We start from the raw sequence: 18001 nt of genomic DNA on the forward strand, positions 1-18001 counted from the left end.
TAAATCGCAACGAAGCGTCAGCGTCCCGTCAGCGCGTCGAATACGCCATCGCGCTGCACTTTGGTGACCACGCGGCATCATGTAATATGCAATTCGAATTGAATGTTGCACAAATACACGCATCTGCGTTGTCTTGTATAGTGATCACGTCCCACAAATATTGCAGACTGTCGACTGTACGTCTTTTCTGCTGGTTAGCCTCATTGCGCGAATCATTGTACTGCATCGATGTTTGCACCCTGAATGCACACAGCTGTCGCTGTCAGACAAATTGTCACTCAGCTCAAAAGGTTTGACATTGAGATTCCCAGCCGTCGCCACAGTGCTACTGGTACCAGGCGTCGTTTAAAGATACCGACCACTTCTAGGGCACTGTTGAGGCAGCTCGAAATTTTTGGCATTGGGATTGAGGGCAGTAGCCACTTTGCTACTTGTAGCAGGCGTCGTTGAACGATACCGGCCACTTCTAGTCTTGCTGGTGGTGCTGCTGGTAGACTCTGCAGGGGAAACATAATTCACAAGACAGCAAGGTGCTTCGATGATGATGATGATGTCCTCAGAACTGCGACGGTTATGGTGATGATGTCTTCAGGCTCAGTGGCACACGCACACGGCGGGGGATTGGCCAAGGTGCATAGCGGATAAAAACGCACACATGTCCAAGGAGTGGAGTATTTGCATGGAATACTTTTTCTTCGTCAGTTTTTTTCGCAACCGGGATCCCTTCGTTTCTAAAAAAATACCAAGCAGCTTGTGGTAGCTTGAGAAATTCGATGTAATCTACATGATATGCTTATTGGTCTGGATATTTAAGGCAAATACAGAAAAGGCGAGGAACATATTGCGGCAACCCTGTTTCCGTCTTAGTCGATCGGTGCAGTCGTCTTCTAGTATATTTCACAGGGTAATCTTGTCTGCTTAATAAGAAGTAAACTTCACGCTGAACCCACGCACGCAGTCACAGCAGGTATTCAAATAAAGTTCGTCATGCAGCCCGGGCCCAAATTCAGAGCCCTGCATTTATACCTTTCCCCTGGCGTAGCAAAAATCTTTTAAATGGCGGATTAGATGGGAGTGGATTAAGACTAATCGAAAGAAAACGCCGTGAAGCCTTTTTCATAAAAAATGGGATGTTTATGTTGGCGAATTCTTGTGCTATAACTAGGGGTTGGACTTCTAATTTTTTTAATTTTGAAAATCTGGTGTAGAATATTTTGGTTCTTTTCTGCGAACATCTTTTCTGACGGAAGAAATGCGTTTTTTTTTTTTGTGATATATGTGGCAGTCATGTGCGCTCAAAACACTCGCATAGTTTATCTTGGCATATTTCTTTGTAGGAACGCTTTATGTACAAGTATTTTACCCAAAAATGCTCATGTTTAGAATAATGGCTGCAATATGGAATAATATCGTCGTAAAAGCACAAGTAACAGCCTAACAGAAGTAACAATGCGATTGAGGTGTCTATCGATAAGTGGGACAATTGCCGCGCCATTTCCTTTTTTCAAAAAACCAATTTTCATTTCCTACTCAGAGACACACTGCCTGAACACGTACTCTAGAACTCTGCAGAATTCATCATGGCACTAATAGGCACATGATAACTGAATATTGCTGTAGAGTTAAGACAGCCGACACTACGTAAATCGTTTCCGAAAAATTTAATCCAAAACTGTGCGAAAGGTTTATTATTAGTACCTCAAATGCCCCTTGGTGTGGGGTATTACATGAGGGATGGGCATAATGTTCAAGTGAAGAGTGGTTCGATGGCAGTCTTGAAGGAATGTGGGTCGGAGTGGCGCACAGCGTCGACAGGCAGTTTTTTTCCAGTCCCGAGCGGTCTGAACAAAAAACGAACGAAGATGTGCTGTGGTCTGTGCTGGGGGCGGATAGACGGCTTTAGGATGGCTGGTGCGGCTTGACTGTCGATGAAGTGGTAAGATTGCTGAAACATTAAGTGGCGTATGGTAGAATTTGTGAAAAAGGCACAGCCTGAAGATGCAGCGTCGCTTTTCAAGATTAGTAAGATTAGCCCGTGATTTGAGTGCAGTGACACTGGAATGATAGGAGTAGTCTGAGAAAATAAACCTTGCAGCGCGATTTTGTAGAGCTTCGAGGGTGTTAGAAAGATTAGCTTGATGGGGATCCCAGACTGAGCATGCGTATTCTATTTTAGGTCTGATAAATGTAAGATAAGTAAGTGTTTTCACGGATGCAGAGGCTAGGCGCAAGTTTCGACGGAGGCAACCAAGAGTGCGATTGGCTTCGTTAGTAACTTTCATTATATGCTCTGACCAGGTTAGTGTATCTGAAAGGGTGACGCCAAGGTATTTGTAAGAGTGGACAGATAAGATTACCGAGCCACAAATTGTGTAACTTGATGCCTGATAGTTTTTCCGACGGTGAAAGGAAAGCAAAGACGTTTTGTTAGTGTTTAGGCACATTAACCATTTGTCGCACCAAGTTTCAATTCGTTTAAGGTCATCCTGTAAAATTCTAGAGTCAGAGGTGGTGTGGATGGGGCGGTAAAGTACGCAGTCGTCTGCGAAAAGGCGGATGTTAGAGGATATGTTACTAGGCAGGTCATTAATATAAATTAGAAACAGCAATGGTCCGAGTACTGTACCTTGGGGGACTCCGGAGAGGACTGGAGAAAAAGACGAGGAGCAGTTGTTAGCGTACACAAATTGCTTTCGGTTCGTAAGGAAATTAGAAATCCAATCTAATACAAGGGGGTTAATGCACAATCTTGAGAGTTTAAGTAGTAGTCTCTGATGGGGAACTTTATCGAAGGCCTTTTCGAACTCTAAGAACAGCGCGTCTACAGGTATGTTCAGGTCTAGGTTAGAGCTTATGTCATTTATGAATGAAGCTAATTGTGTATCACATGAGAGGCCCTTGCGAAAGCCATGTTGTCTAGGATTGAAAAAATTAACAGATATTAAAAATTTTACTATGTGAGAGTAGAGGACGTGTTCCATTACCTTGGAACAAACACTTGTTAGTGAAATGGGACGATAACTGGAACATAAATGTGAAGGACCTTTTTTCGGGACTGGAACTATTTTGCCCACTTTCCAGTCTTCCGGCACCACTCCTGATGACAATGACTGCTGAAAAATATTGCATAGGATCACACTTACAACAGTTTTTGTGCTCTTTAGTACTTTAGTGTTGATACCATCAATTCCGGATGAGGATGTTAGCTTTAGTGATTCAATTATTTGGGCTATACCGGAGGCATTAAAAGTGATGTCGGACATGAATGAATGGTGGCACTGGGGAAAATCTGGTAAATTATGATCAGGTTCTTTTGTGAAAACAGAGCAAAATGCGGTGTTAAGTTCTTCGGCTGCTTGACTGTCTGGAATCGGACAATTCTGGCTGTCGTACAGTTTTAATGGCTGAGAGCGCTTTGGGTTAATCGTATTCCAGAATTTTTTAGGATTAGTTTTTATCATGTTCGGAAGAATTTCAGAATAAAAATGGCGCTTTGTTTTGTTAGCTTGTGATTCGAATTCCTTTTCTGCAGCGTAATACTTTTGCCAGGTGCACTGCGTGTTAGTTCGTTTAGCAGAGCGGAAAAGTCTTTTCTTTTTATTATTGAGGCGTTTGAGCGCATGATTGAACCATGGTGATGTTATAGTTGGTGTTATAGTTGGTGTTAGGTTGGTGTTATAGTTTTGTGTCAGCGCTATGCATGCACTCTCCATGATCGCTACTGTCATGACAGCGTGTTCTACGGCAATTAGTAGCTGTAGGCAAAGACCTACGAGAAATTCAGCCTTTCATTTCCTGTGACGTTCGCATGCTGACCATAAAGATGCCGGATGAATTCCGTTTCAATAAAGGTGAAATGCGAAAGTTGCCCGTTTGCTTTGCGACGTCAGTGCACGTTGAGGGACCTCGGGTGGTCAAGATGATACGGCGTATCTTTCTGCCTTTTTTCACTCCCTACTCCAGCCCTACTTAAATGCTGAGCCGGAAGACGCGGGATAAATGCTGGCCGCGGGGGTCACGTTTCGATGGAGACGAAGTCAAAACGCACCCATGTGCTGTGCAGAGTCAGTGCGCGTTGCAGGACGCAAGGGCTTCGAAGTTATTCCGCAGCCCTCCACTGGGGCCTTTCTATTTCGCCTCGTCTTTCACTCCTTCCTTTATCGCTGCCCTTCACGGTGCGGTTCAGGTGTCCACCGACGAGTGTGACAGTTACTGCGCCTTTCGTTTCCCCAGAAGCAAACTTTTTCATTTTTATATCGCGGCGCGAATGAGGTGTCTATCAAGAATGAGAAAGTTATTGCGCTGTTCCTCAGAGTCATTTCTCTTAGGCTTTCCTCCTCAGGCTTCTCCCCTTCTCAAGTCCCGGATGTTGTCACGCCAACTCACATGCGTCCGCTGGGTTTCCTCGCCAGTGAAGTCTGCCGTCTTAAACTGCCTTCCTCGATCGACGGTTCCTATCTTCATCGCGAACCAATCAACACAAAAGTGCTGTGCTCTCGAGAGCTATGTGCACAAAATTCCAGACGAAAGAGAAGCTACAGACGCACACAGGACAAACGGATGAACTCGCGACACTCGCGACCGACCAGGCCATGGCTTCTATAAAACCTGCTCGACCATTCCCTCCCCCCCCCCCTCCTTCCTTCCTTGGCTGTCTTTCTTGGTGGCGAGTGGACTGGGTGGACCCACGCTCAATCTACAGCGACCTACTTTGCCTCGCTCCAACTCCGTCAGCTTCTTATTTTTCTCGTCACCTTACCCCATCTATCCTTGCGCATTTCATCTTTTGCAAGGAAAAACTATAAAGAATGTTTTTATCATGTTAGCTCAGCTTGCAGCACCGTCTCTCTCCCTCTCTTTGGTTCTCACTCCATGCGTTCAACGTAGCTGCCTCTTTTTGCCGCTCCGATAAAGTTGAGCAGACTGAATCACGCTCATCCATTTCAACAAACTCTGCGTGCTTGATTTCAAGGGAGAATGACATGCTGCGGCTGATTGAGTAAGTTCCAACGGATATATGTCAGCACCCACGTTCGCTCGACATTAAATTCGCAGTGATTGTAGCGCTCTCTGAGCGTGCACGCATGTGAATCCCTCACTCAATCCTTGTGTGTGAGAAATAAGGAAAAGCGATCGCTCTGCGCGTGGGCAGAGTGTCTCGACGAAAGCGCAAAATACCGCGAACATGAAGCAGCCCCGTTAAACGTCCTCGCCTCTGCTCGTTTGTCCTCACTTTGTTGGACTGCAGCGAACCACTTTTCCGGCGTCAGCGTCGGACGTGCCTGGCGCGCATGACTTGAGTCTCTTGCGGGGGCCTCTGCTTGCGAAGAACAGCATGCACTTTCCGCGTCAGTCTGGCAAGGGGTAAAGCCGTTTCGGAGGTGCGCATGAGCCTGGTGCACAATAAAAAAATATAAACAGGCGCACCAAGTGCCAGCTGTGCATAAAGCCGCGCTGCAGTGCTTGTCATTTACGCCCGTGCGACACAATTCAATTTCTAGCCGAGAAGCCGAACAGGGAAGAAGAGCGCGGGCGGCTCGATTTGAATCGCAAATCACCGGTAACTTTAAGTTCGGTTCGAGCTCGTCGCGTTAATGAGCGCACTCCATTGGTGGGGTATTAGCGCTATTCAGGCGACGATTTAATTAGGATGAGATGTGGCGGTGCCTGTCGCCAGCCTCCCGCAACACAGCAGTCAACTGCCTGAAGCCCTGCATCTGTCCGTGGCTGAGGGTAGCGAGAATACTGCAAATGCAAAACTTAATTGGTCATATATAGCGGACATTTATTGGAGCATTCATGTCTTATTTCATTACGCGTGGCGTTTACTATCAGGTGTCTGCAAAAGGAGAAAACGAGGAGGACGGGGGGGGGGGGGGGGGGGGGAATTCCCAGCAACTGCGACGAAGAGGATTGTTATCAGTAATGACGAAATGAGCAGGTTTTCACGCATGGCATTATGAAATGCGATGCGCGAAGGGGATTCATAAAAACGAAACAAAATCATTTCCCTGCCCATTCGGCCTTGGGAAAGTTTGACTTCGAACTTGGGACGACATTCGCTTGCGAAACTTTTACCTCAGTCTTGCTGAAACAGTGAGCAGCGTTGCATCTTTTCTTGAGCACAAAGTGCCTACGCTGCGCCGCACGGAGGACGGACACGTAAGCGCTTGCGTTTTTCTTCAAATGAAATAAAACATAAAGTGAGCACATTCGAGAAACGAAGGACGGTGAGTTAGCACAGCGAGAAAAAAAGGGAGGTCATGTCTCCATTAGCGACAGCGATCAGCACCTCTGGGAGCTGGTTCCAGCCTGCGATCCCCTCGGTGAACTTTTCTCCGCGGAACGCACTTCCTCGTTAAGTTCCGCTTCACTCCAGCTTTGTCGAAGTGCGCTGATTGCCGTTGCTTTCATTCCGTCGCTGCTAATTCAGCACTTCCGAACTGTCTGCGCCTGACCCAATTTTCGGATGCGGCAATGGAAGCAAGGGTCCACCTGTTCACGAGAAAGAGTTGCAGACAAACTGCGCAGAAGCCGCAGTGCAACTTGGGGAACCACTGCTTCCGGTCTGAGCTGAACAACACGAAGCTACGGAGGAAACGGCTTTGCAAGTTGCGAAGACGAGCGCAAAAACGGCCCTAGACGTTTCAAAGCAACTTAATATGTCCGAAGCGCTCTGTTTAAGGCTGTGAAATGGGCGAGAAGACGACGTACAGAAAGTGCTCGGTTTTCATTCCGCGTCACCTTGCCTCGCGAAACTGCGGCGAAACATCCAAGCTGCGACGATTCCATTCAGTGGCGTTTGTGGCGAGCGGAACGCCGCTGTTAGCGCGCTGTTCGCTACTTCCTGGTTCCGGTTACAGCGGGTGAAGTCTGCAACAAAGCCCCCTTCCAACATCTACCAATTACGCAATTTGCCTCGTTAAATCTAGATTTTTCGGGCCAAACTTTTCCGTCGTCTGGCTGTCAGCGGATCACTATAGTCTGCTATTTGCGGCTCTCGGCCTTCCTGTCGCGAACAAAACAACCTTCGAGCTGGCTGAAAGGTATTCACGCAATTTAATTTGTCCAGTTGTAGTTCCTGTTAGTTTAAGGCTGACTTTCTTTGTACAAGGATAAGGTGCAAAATTATGCATGAAATATACTAAGCCAGGCGAACGATACAAGTCTGTCTCACGTGTCGAGATGCCAAAATAGCTACGACACTATTTCAGTGTTTTGCCACCCCTCACCCTTTTTACTGCTAGTTTGTAGGTGTACAGTTTGCATCGCTTTAGTTTATTTCAACTACACACTTCGTGGGCTCTTCGAAGACAGTTGAAATCCAGGTACCTGTTGCTGAAAAAAAAACGAAAAGAAAATCTGACCGAATGATCAGGCAACCTGCTGCGAGAAAGCTGCGATACCAGTTAGATTAGCCGTCGATGATTATTTGATGCGTTTCCTCTAATAAATGATTTTACTCATATCCTAGGGTTCACACAAATGCCAGAATTTTTCTGCGATTCGATGATGACATTGCCTTGCTAAGTTTCTCGGGATATGAACAGCGAAGCATGATGAATGACTGAGACAGGCAGAGCAGAATGGTGGGTCTAAAAATTAATATGCAGAAAACCAAAGTAATGCTCAACAGCCCAGCAAGGGAATAGCAGTTCGCAATTGGTAACGAGCTGCTGGAAGAGGTAAGGGAATACGTCTACTCAGGGCAGGTAGTGATCGCTGATTTGAACCATCAGAGGGAAGTAACTGGAAGAATAAGAATGTGGTGGAGCGCATAGGACAGGTTCTCTCAGAACACGAATGGCAGTTTACCAACATCCCTCAAGAGAAAAATAGGCAACAGCTGTATCTTACCGATACTCACCTATGAGGCAGAAACGTGGAGGCTTACGGAAAGGGTTCAACTTAAGTTGAGGACAACGCAGCGAGATATGGAAAGAAAAATGATAGGTGTAACGTTAAGTGAACGAAATAGGGCAGAGTGGGTGAGGGAACAAACGCGGGTTAATGATATCCTAGTTGAAATCAAGAGGAAGAAATGGGCTTGGGCAGGGCATGTAATGCGAAGGCCCGATAACCGCTGGTCCTTGAGAGTAACAGAGTGGATTCCAAGAGAAGGCAAGCGGGGGGCGGCAGAAAGTTAGGTGGCATAGTCAGGCTGGTGGTGGTGATGATGGTGATGAAGGTGGACGGGGGTTGGTAGTGCTTCTGGGAGGTGGAGGTGGGTCGAGGGTGGCGGTGGGTGGGTGGGCAGCCCCCCCCAGCCAGATAGGTCGGGTGGGGAGGTGGCTGGTAGGTGGTGCTTCTGGACAGCAGCCAGCTTTTTCACTGCGTCAGTAGATTCGATTTTGCCGTCGCTTTTTTGTTCCGCTGCTGGGTGGGATTCAGGTGGATGAGGCATTGTGGAGGGTGTAGGGTTTTTCGCCTAGGCTTCACACAGACGATTCCGGCGTTTTCCTCAAGTGCCGCTGGTACTGCTATCTGAATGAAGTGTGTTTGTCTGCGGAGAATATTATAACTTCTCTGCAAATTGGCCATAAAATTGGCGGACATTTCCCTTGCGCCTTATCTTGGGGGGAATTTGATAACTAATGCAACACACGTCGAGGACTTTGGCAGAACAGAATGTTTTCGAGCGCTTAACATTCGTTCTTGCAGTGCCATCTAAAGTTAGCTCCATAGCCTTCCTTCCTTCCGGTCTTCTTCAATTCGCAATAGACGAGCGTTTTCGCATTGCGCCTCCAAAAGCAAAAACGACCATGGGTTGAAACTTCGGTCACCGTGGCCGTACGAACCCTCGAACATCATGGTGTTCAGTAGGAGAACACCGTAGCCAGTGATCCGCCGCTGCGTCGTGCTCATATGGTGCAAGACTGTCAGTGTTGTTACCCTGTGCAGCGCAGGGTAGCGGCTTTTCGCTATCTACAGAGTACCTTCTATAATGCACCGTTTACCGTTTAAGGTGCACCCTCGCGGACAGGAACGATACCAATACGGCGCCCTCAGGATCAGCCGGCCAACCGATCGGTGCAGCAAGCACGCTTCTCTGTACGACATCGAAGGCTGTTGGGGCGGTATACAGACAAGCAGAGGGGTGAAACCGGGTCGGCGTGATGGAGAGAAATAAGACCAAAATTTGGGCCCTTTTCCATGTGCAGAAGGACAACTAAACATGACATGGTCATAGCAGCGGAAAAAGTCATTTCACGGTTAGTTCATGACGGCATCACCCTTTCCTAGTAAACGTTTTCGCGATAACTTCACTGAACTCTGATGGGTTCCAGTGCGTGCTCATCGCCATCTTCGTAATCATTCTCACCCGCACTGCCCTAGCATTCTCTCGCCATTCGATACAGACCTCGCGCTGGCCTCTGCGCAAAATTGGCGAGGTTCTGCGAGAGCCTTGCTGAGAATTGCTTCACGCCATAATGTTTGAACAGGAAAATCTACTCGAACCTTTGCAGTTGAAATGGTAGCATTGGAATCTCGTGACGTTGTCAGCAATAGCCCCCCCCCCCCCCCCGCCCCCCTTTCGCAGAAAAAAATATCGCGGAGCAGTGAGCCCCTTATGACGATTCAAGATGCCACAGTGGCCGATGCAGGCAGCGAGCTCTGAAAGCATGCACCATGTTCATTTTACCTTGAATGAAGTGTGCAACTAGAAAGTTGAACAAAATACGCTCACATTCGATATACCGGATGTTTTACCTAAGATCACTTAGTAAAACACGTTGCGGGGCTAGTTGGTTAGGCATTTTTACGCAAGATGTTCCGCAATTTTCAGGAATAGGCTTTTTGAGTTAGAAAAGCGTTTTTGCATCAGATTACAGTTACGATGCGCTAACTAGTCGGCTGGTTAACTAATATCGAATAACTAATATTGAGTTGAATAACTGATATTGAGTAAGGGTTAGTCAAATTCACTCTAACGATTGACGCCGCCATGGTGACTCAGAGGTTGTGGCGCTCGGCTGCTGACCCGAAAGACGCGGGTTCGATTCTGGCAGCGGCGGTCACATTTCGATGGCGACGAAATATAGAGGTCCTTGTACTGTGCGATGTCAGTGCACGTTAGAGAACCCCACGTTGTCGAAATTGTCTGGAGCCCTCCACTACGGCGTCCCCCAAGCCTGAGTTGCTTTGGGACGTTAAACTCCGTAAACTAAATGAAGTTACCTAACGTTTGACATTTCTTCCGTGCAAATGGTACAGAGTGACGCCACGCAACAGCTTGGCGAACGCGTCTTGTGGTGAATCCTGTAATGAGGCCGTGTTCAAAAACGGTTGTCTTACTTGCGGTCGCTCCCTGTTTCGTTGCTGACTTTGCGTTCTCGAGTTTCGTTTCGACCACGGCAGCCGCATTCCGATAGAGCCGAAATGCAAAAATGCCCGCTTGCGCTGAGATCCAGGTTTAACTCGACGGCTTATTCTTGGGCAAGTTGGAGCATAACTGAAGATAGCTTGCAACAACGGCAGCACACACGTGCGGAGGAAAAAACGGCACTACAGTGCATGGTGTGATATCCTTCTTCATGTCTGTGTCCAGGGCTATGCGTTGCGGTGTGCGCATCACGCAGGTGTAGTTTTGCGTGCAGATTTTTCTTTCTTTTATCAGGAAATGGTTGCTACTACATTTTTACATGCGGGGTTCTTTCCAGAAATCCTGCCCTAACATTCTTGCGGTAGGAATGCAAGGCGTCGACGCAATCGATAATCGTCTCACAGCTCGGCTCAAGGTTACCACGGCGAAGCAGGGGCGATGTGAAATGAGAATTCAGGCGGAGGACGACGAATCGTCAGGAAGCGCGAAAGCTGTCGCGGCAACTTTTTGAAGCTCTTTCCTTCCAGGAAAGAGCAATAAGTTGGCTGTCACTGTCACAATTTATGGAGCGCACAAGCCTCAATGATCGCTGGACTGCACGCCAGCTCTTCCTTGTTCCTTGTTCTTGATGTGGGTTTCGAAACCGCGTGCTAAAAGTAAAACACCGAGGAGAAAGTGAAATAGGAAAAAAAAAAAGGTTTTAGCATTAGACCTTAAAATGACGCGCGACGCGACATACTAATCCCTCGCTGTCGCTTCGTTGGCACTGCTTTTCAGTGCTGTTAGCGAGCTTACCTCTTTGAAAGACCTCACTGCAAAGAAATCTGAACATTTCGTGATGTTTTGCGCTGTTTATCGCTCAAGCGCTTACACTTTTGATAGAGGGGATCTCAGTAAAACATCCATGCAATAAATGTTGTAATTTCGACCTTTAAAAGAAGGTGTTTTTAACAATCAGCGCCTTTCTTGAAGGCGGTGAAAAGTCGGACTGCACTCGTTCAGATAAGCTGATCCCATTTTTTTTTTTTTTTTGCCTTAGCGGAAATCACGAGCAAAAAGTGTACATGGAATAGACGTGTGTAATGCAGCGAACAGAAAACCGGCGGGTAACTCCCAGAGTGAACTCCAGGAGAAGGAAGCGCTATCTGGTGGCGGTCGAAAGCGAGAGATGATATGAGGAAGTTGCTGAGGTATAGGGTGGGCCGGCAGCTTCCGCAGGTTAGGGATAATTGGAGGGAAGTCCTTTGTCCTGCGGCCATTCCCTTTGGATCGGGGGATCCCAGCATACTTGCTCACGCCATTAACTCAATAGGAAAGATTACAGAGCACTGACAGCAAAAATAATGAAGAGGAGTGCATTGAAGTGCGAATAACGTGCATTGAAGTGCACGTTATTCGTGCACTTCAATGGGAAAAACATACCAGTTGCAAAGAAACAGTTAGTATTTAGTTGTCAACATAATCTCGAGGCGCTCAGCAACTACACTAGTGATATGGTCATTTTGCGCATTTTTACTTTGTCTCTCTACACACGTTCTTATTTGGACGGCGCTTGCGTCCGCAGAAATGTTCCATTTGATGAATTTTCCCGTTTTCAGGGAATCTGAGGAGCAAACTTTGAGGGAAAGGGAATTTTCGCGGAGTTTCAAGAAAAGTTAAGGAGCAAACTTTTCTCACTTTTTCCAAGCTGACGGATTTTTCAGGCTTCCATACGGAAAAAGGGCTTGAAATAGGGATTTGTGAGCCTAACTGGGGGAATTTTTGGTTACGGCATGGAACGTCAGGGCGCGTCTGTAGGTGTACGTGGCGGACATCTGCTTGGGACCTGAGGCTGCTTGGGTATATTAAAAAAAAAACTCCATAAATTCACCCAAAAAGCAACACCGATAACCAGCATATGTCGTGTGAAGTGGCAACAGATCAAAGGACATGCCTGAGACCATAGGCGCCGACTGCGGGGGGCTGAAGGGATCATGTTTACATGGTGTCCTAGTTTACTGGTCGGAAATTTGTACTACTTCTATTACGCTGTGATCAGCTTTGCTAATGTTTGTTTTGTGTGCTAGTTCAATGCTCGTAAATTTTTGCATCATTTTGCGTTCGTTCGCTAAAATTCCCGCTGCTTGTTTTTTTACGATTTATGTAAACCCAATCTCCTCTATAATGCTTCGGTGACTGGGGGTATAGAAAATAAATAAATAAAATCCAAAGTTGGCCAAAACAGCAGAGCACGTGAGCGTGGCACTGCACCACTTCGGCATTGTTAATTTCTGGTGCTTAGAAAAAAATCGGGGTTAAACCAATTGCAGATCTCTATTTTCCAGTCATCAGGCAACAATATAGGAATAATTGGAATAAATTTAAGTGATCAAGCAGCCATGCTTTCTTCGATATTACGTGAAATCACCCTATCCATCTCTCCAGCGTAACTAGGAGGCGCCATCTTTCATATGTGAGGCAATATCAACTATGCCAGATCATGCCGGGGGGGGGGGGGGGATGAAAAAGAGAGAGGATGCGAACTCCTCCCCCCCGGCAGATTACAAAATCGGCGCCTATGCTTGAGTCATCAAAGGATTTGGGCTTACGAATATTCTTAGGCTGCCAAATCAAACAAGCAAGCATAATTAAGCGACACAGGAGAAGCCAAATGAACGCAATAAACGAGAGACTGTCACGTAAAAGTGACACGCCTAGTGCAATATATTAAAAGAGCACGTACTTTCGCCAAGATCTTATTCCATATATCACTGAGCCCCCGTTATAAACATTCGTTAGGATGGGCAATAGAAAATAAATTTAAAAAATGTCCGCATCGCCTATGGCACAACGGGCCCCCGTTAGAGACAAATAGACAAATGCCAAGTTGGGGCAGACGAAAAGGAATAAAAGGTAAGATGCCCCGGCCTGTGTCATCGAGTACGACGGGCTTAACCCAGACAGTGGGGATTAGCTGTTGAAAGCATATTTTAACAATAAACCCCTGGCTATATGAAAGGCTTGCACGCATCAAGCTGCAAGTGTATTTCTTTATCAGAAAAAAAACCATTAGTTCTCATCGTATTTTTCTTTGTTTTGTTTTCTTTATTTTCCAAGGTATACGCACTTTCGGGGCATCTCGAACTCAATTCGAAGACACTGGCGCTTTTGTGTGAAGCAAACGGCCTGCTCCACTTGTTCCCAAGACTGATACCTACCTGTGTCGCAGGGCTGATGTTTGCGCGGCGCTCCGAATCTCATCAACGGTGCGAGAATAGTTCTGTACTCACGGCGTGCTGGGAGAAGATAGGTAGACGAAGTGCCGGAGTGAAAGTTTTCGACTAATGCTTCTCTTTGCATCTCTCATTCTCTAAGTCTAGAGCTTCTCAGTGCCGAAATTTGGTGACAGACGAAGAATAAGACAGCGAAGACATGAACCGGAGCCGACTTCGCTCACGGGAATTCCGCCCTTTCGCCGCTTGTTTCAGTGCACTTCATTTTGGCGCACGCGCGCGGCTATTTCCTGCCTTCCCGCCTTTATTTCACGATCGAAGAGGCACGCCGTGCACAGCACAAGCGGGCACTGTTCGGCTCGCGACAGTGCGAGATGCAGTGGCGCGCGGACGGCGACAGAGGCCGCGAGGAGGCGCTGCCAAGGTCGTAGCTGGAAACGGAAAAAGCAGCCGAATCCCGTCGCGCCTGCGGGATTTTCGGGAGCCCTCCTTCCGTCGACGCGCTCGCAATTCAATCGGCGCTGCGCTGGAATCCGCGCGCCTCCGTTTCTCTTTCTTGATTGTGGCGCGACGAGCGGCGCTCGCATGTTCGCCGTGGATCTTCCCGTTGTCGTGTTTGCGCCACGGCGTCGGCGGGCGGGCAAAACGAGAGCGCGAAAAACCGTTACTCTTATTTTGAGGATGACGTCAATTTCCGTCGGCGTTTATTGGCCGCGCGGGGTGCGAACCTTGCGCGCTGATTATAAGGCAGCGCTAGTTGGACGCTGGCTCTCCGGAAATTGATATCTGCCGGCAGCGGCCACGCGGGTCTTCGGTCGTTCCAGTGGGCTTCCGTTTGCAGCCGTGAGCTCCGCGCGCGCACCCTTTCCGTCCGCGCTCGGCGCACCCTCGCAGCTTTGGCCCAAGTCCGGGCAACCCGTCAGATCCCCGGCGAGTGACAGCGTACACGATTGGCTCTGTCCTGCATTGCACTGCACGGCGAAGGAGCAGGGTCAGCGGCCCAGGACAAACGGGCCCCATATAGCATCGGCCTTTGTGGAGAAGAAAGAACGGAGCGCCGCGCTGCGAGGTCGCTTCGTTTGAGCTCTGCTTCCCAGTGCCTGAGAGGCGGCGCTTGATCAAGCCAGGATAACCGCCGCGTTTCGGAGAACAACCTCGTAAACAGTGTATTTCGCTCAGCCTGACTGCAGTAAAGGCGGCTCACTGTTGTATCTGTCGACACACCGCTTTCAGCAACCAAGCGCTGATCAATAAATTAAAAAAAAAACGCACGTTCTCGTGTCTACGTTCGATTCGGCTGCCCTAATAAAAACGGTTAATGTAGCAATAACAGTACCGTCCGGATTTTCCCTGTTTTTTTTTTCTTCGTTGCCGATGCTCTCTTTGCAGTTAATTTATCTGAGCACTTGAAAACTATTCGGGGGTTGCCGCATTCATTGTATATTCTAGCCGTTGATGAGGCAGTGACTGCAATACGCCGTAAAAAATAATTTCGAATCTGTAAACACGTTATCATGCAAGTCCTCATTATAACAACTGTGATCTCATAGATTATTTTCATTCTTCCCATTAGACAACGATGCGTGGATCCATGTGAGCGTAGATTGCAGTACTTGAGCCAAATCACGACAAAGATCCCTCTCAGTAATGCTTGTGACCGTGGCGTACTGAGGGCTATATGCGAAGCCCTTGCAGTTGCCATGACGAAAGGTCTGCCCAACGCCCTCAGTCATTGCCTGCCGCGCTGATGCGGAGAACGAGTATTGTTCTCGGTGGGATCGTTGCGCAACGCATCGGAGCTCGCATAATAGACCGAGCACAGTCTCACCGACCCGGACGGCATTCACCGTGCATTTCGTCTTCGGTGACAAAAGCGTGATGTTAGCAAAAAATACAAACCGGTAGCCGTCAATATTTTTTTTAGGCAATGATCATGCTTACTACATTGGAAACTGGGTGCTTAAAAGCCCAACCAAGCTTAGCTATAACGCCATACAAATATGCTTGTGAACAGTGCCCCCTTTCTGAGGAGGAGGAGGAGGAGGAAGAAAAACTTTATTGAAGGCCAGTGCTGGGGCCCCACGAAAAAGAGCGCAGGCCTGTTTCGCTAGGGCCCGTTGGTGTCCCGCCCAAATGAAGCCAAACACTCCAAGAGGAAGAGGGGGGGGGGGGGGGGGGGGGGCAGCGTTACATGCGGATAGAGTGTGTTCTGTGTCTGCGCTTATATCCTCAAAGTTGGATGTGTCAAGTTTGCGGTTCCCGTTCCCGACGACTGCAATGCTTTCAAGCTATTGTGTCCAGTCATCTAGGATGTAGGACTACCATGGTTTACAAGTTCATTTTTTCGAGCCCCAAAGTCGGGCCTGGGAAGGTTGCATACTTTGCAGTCTTAAAGCTGCTCCCTTTCCACTGATACCTCAAGGCGGAGCGCCCACCAGCGCCGGATTTAGTGGCCGACCACTAACTTCCACGCCATCCGGAAACTGTTGTTCGTCGTCTTCGTCTAAACGCTAAGTTTACAAACGGCCTGCGGTACCGTTTAGGACAGTCTGCACTGCGACAACTGCGGCTCAGTAGAAACAGTACTACATTTTCTGTTTGAATGCCCAACGTACGCCGACGAGCGTGCGCACTATGAACATTGAGTGGAGACGCTAATCCAAGTGCCTCTATAGTGAACTGTCTGTTAGGCCCCTTAGCCTGCTTTACGCTGCATAAACTTGCAATAAACTTTTTATTGGCCAGTTTAGACGACGTTGGTGTCCTCGACAAACTCTAAAATCTCCGTACATCTCACCATTATGCACTCTTCATGCGAAGAACTTTGTCAGCCCCTTTGTTGAACATTGCGCTTCACCATTTACTATCTTGTAGCGTTACTCGTTGATGCACCTAAGCCCAAATCCAATGGCCAATTATTTTTTATTCCTTTCATTATTTGTTTGTTTTTTTTGTTTTCATTCTTTCTCATTTACTTCATAATCTTGTGCGCCTCTCTCCTTCCTTTTCTCTATCCTCGGTTCCCTTCCTCACGCAGAGTAGCATATCAGCGATTTTTACACGCCAGCTAAAAACCTCTGCATTTCCTTAAAGGCTTTCTTTCTCTTTCTCTCTCTTGGTGGGTGGGTGGATCGAGGCAACGTTTGTGGAGATGAATGTCGAACTCGCGTGCTCTAATGCACGGTCACCAAGTGAGGTGATCGTTGGCGGACTTGGCACCTCTACACCATATATCGCTGTTCGCGCGTCCTGACGACCTTTTTCCTCGATAGTACGCAAGGAAGGGCGACAGTATGCCAGCCTGTATGCAACAGCGCGCAGTGGTCGGCAGGCGAGAAACATCGGCGCGACGCCAGAGCTGTCCCTCCGTGGAGGTCTTTGAGGAAGCCCATTATCCGCCCGCCCCCGGAGACGGCAGCGCGTGATTAGCTGCGCACCCGCTTTGCCCCGACGCCGGCGGATGAGGCGCCCCTCACGCTCCAGTGGACAATGGGCTCGGAGGACGCGGCGCCTCATTTTCCACCGCAGAGGAGCTGCGTGCCCGGCGCTCAGGGTCGGTCCAACTCCTCCGGTGCCCGTTCGCCCCCGCGCGCTGGGGCATCGGTGGCGTGACACGGCCGGAGGCCCCATTCCGCACTCTAGGGCGAAGATGGCCAGCAGCAGATGGGAATACGCGACACGGGCACGCGTACTTGTGGGCAAGATGCGATTAGCGCTTGCTTTTCGTGGCTCCCTGTTCCGGTCGGGCGCCGCAATGCCAGGACACCGCTCAAGGATCTTTCCTGTGCGTGCGTTAGTTGAAGGTGCCCTGATTTCATGCGGTCGCCTTCATCCGTCGTCATCATTCCGTCTGCCACTGGGTAGTGCCCTTGTGTCTCTAGCAGACCCCTTCCCCTGGGCACGGTAGCTCTCCGGGCACTGAGCCCTCAGCATAACCTATCCATCCTTCTTGATGCGTAATCTGTCTCACTTCTTGACGTCAAGGTCAAAGGAGTATTCAAGGCAAGGTTAACGTGTTTAAAGGAAACAATCTTGTAAATGTAGTTTTGGATAATTAGCAAGACGAGTGGCACGCAAAAGAAAAAATTGAGGTTTTAGCGTAGCTAAACAGAGTAGGACGAGCGAACGTGGTTGAGGCAACACCGCCTCAAAAGCGATGTTGCATGCTACATCGTATCGTCAACCGCTATCTCGGCCGCCGCGCGTGGGGAGGGGGGTGCCGGTTCCGCGCGTGCACGGAGCAGCTGTGCAAGGCCTCCACCGCTGGCGCTCCGTGAAAGGTTGAGGCTTCACACATACCTCGGGTTTTCCAGCTTTGCTAGTGAAGTAGCGCTTTCACATTAAAATGTATGCTGCAGAGAGAAACGATACATAACCTTATACTATATATTAGCCCAAATACCTCTCGGTGATCATACTGTCCCAGTTGGCTTCCTTCACATGTATGTAATAAAGAGCACCTCAT

This window comes from Amblyomma mixtum, chromosome 3, assembly GCF_055824585.1.
Source record: "Amblyomma mixtum isolate Tamu chromosome 3, ASM5582458v1, whole genome shotgun sequence".
Lineage (NCBI taxonomy): Eukaryota > Metazoa > Arthropoda > Arachnida > Ixodida > Ixodidae > Amblyomma > Amblyomma mixtum.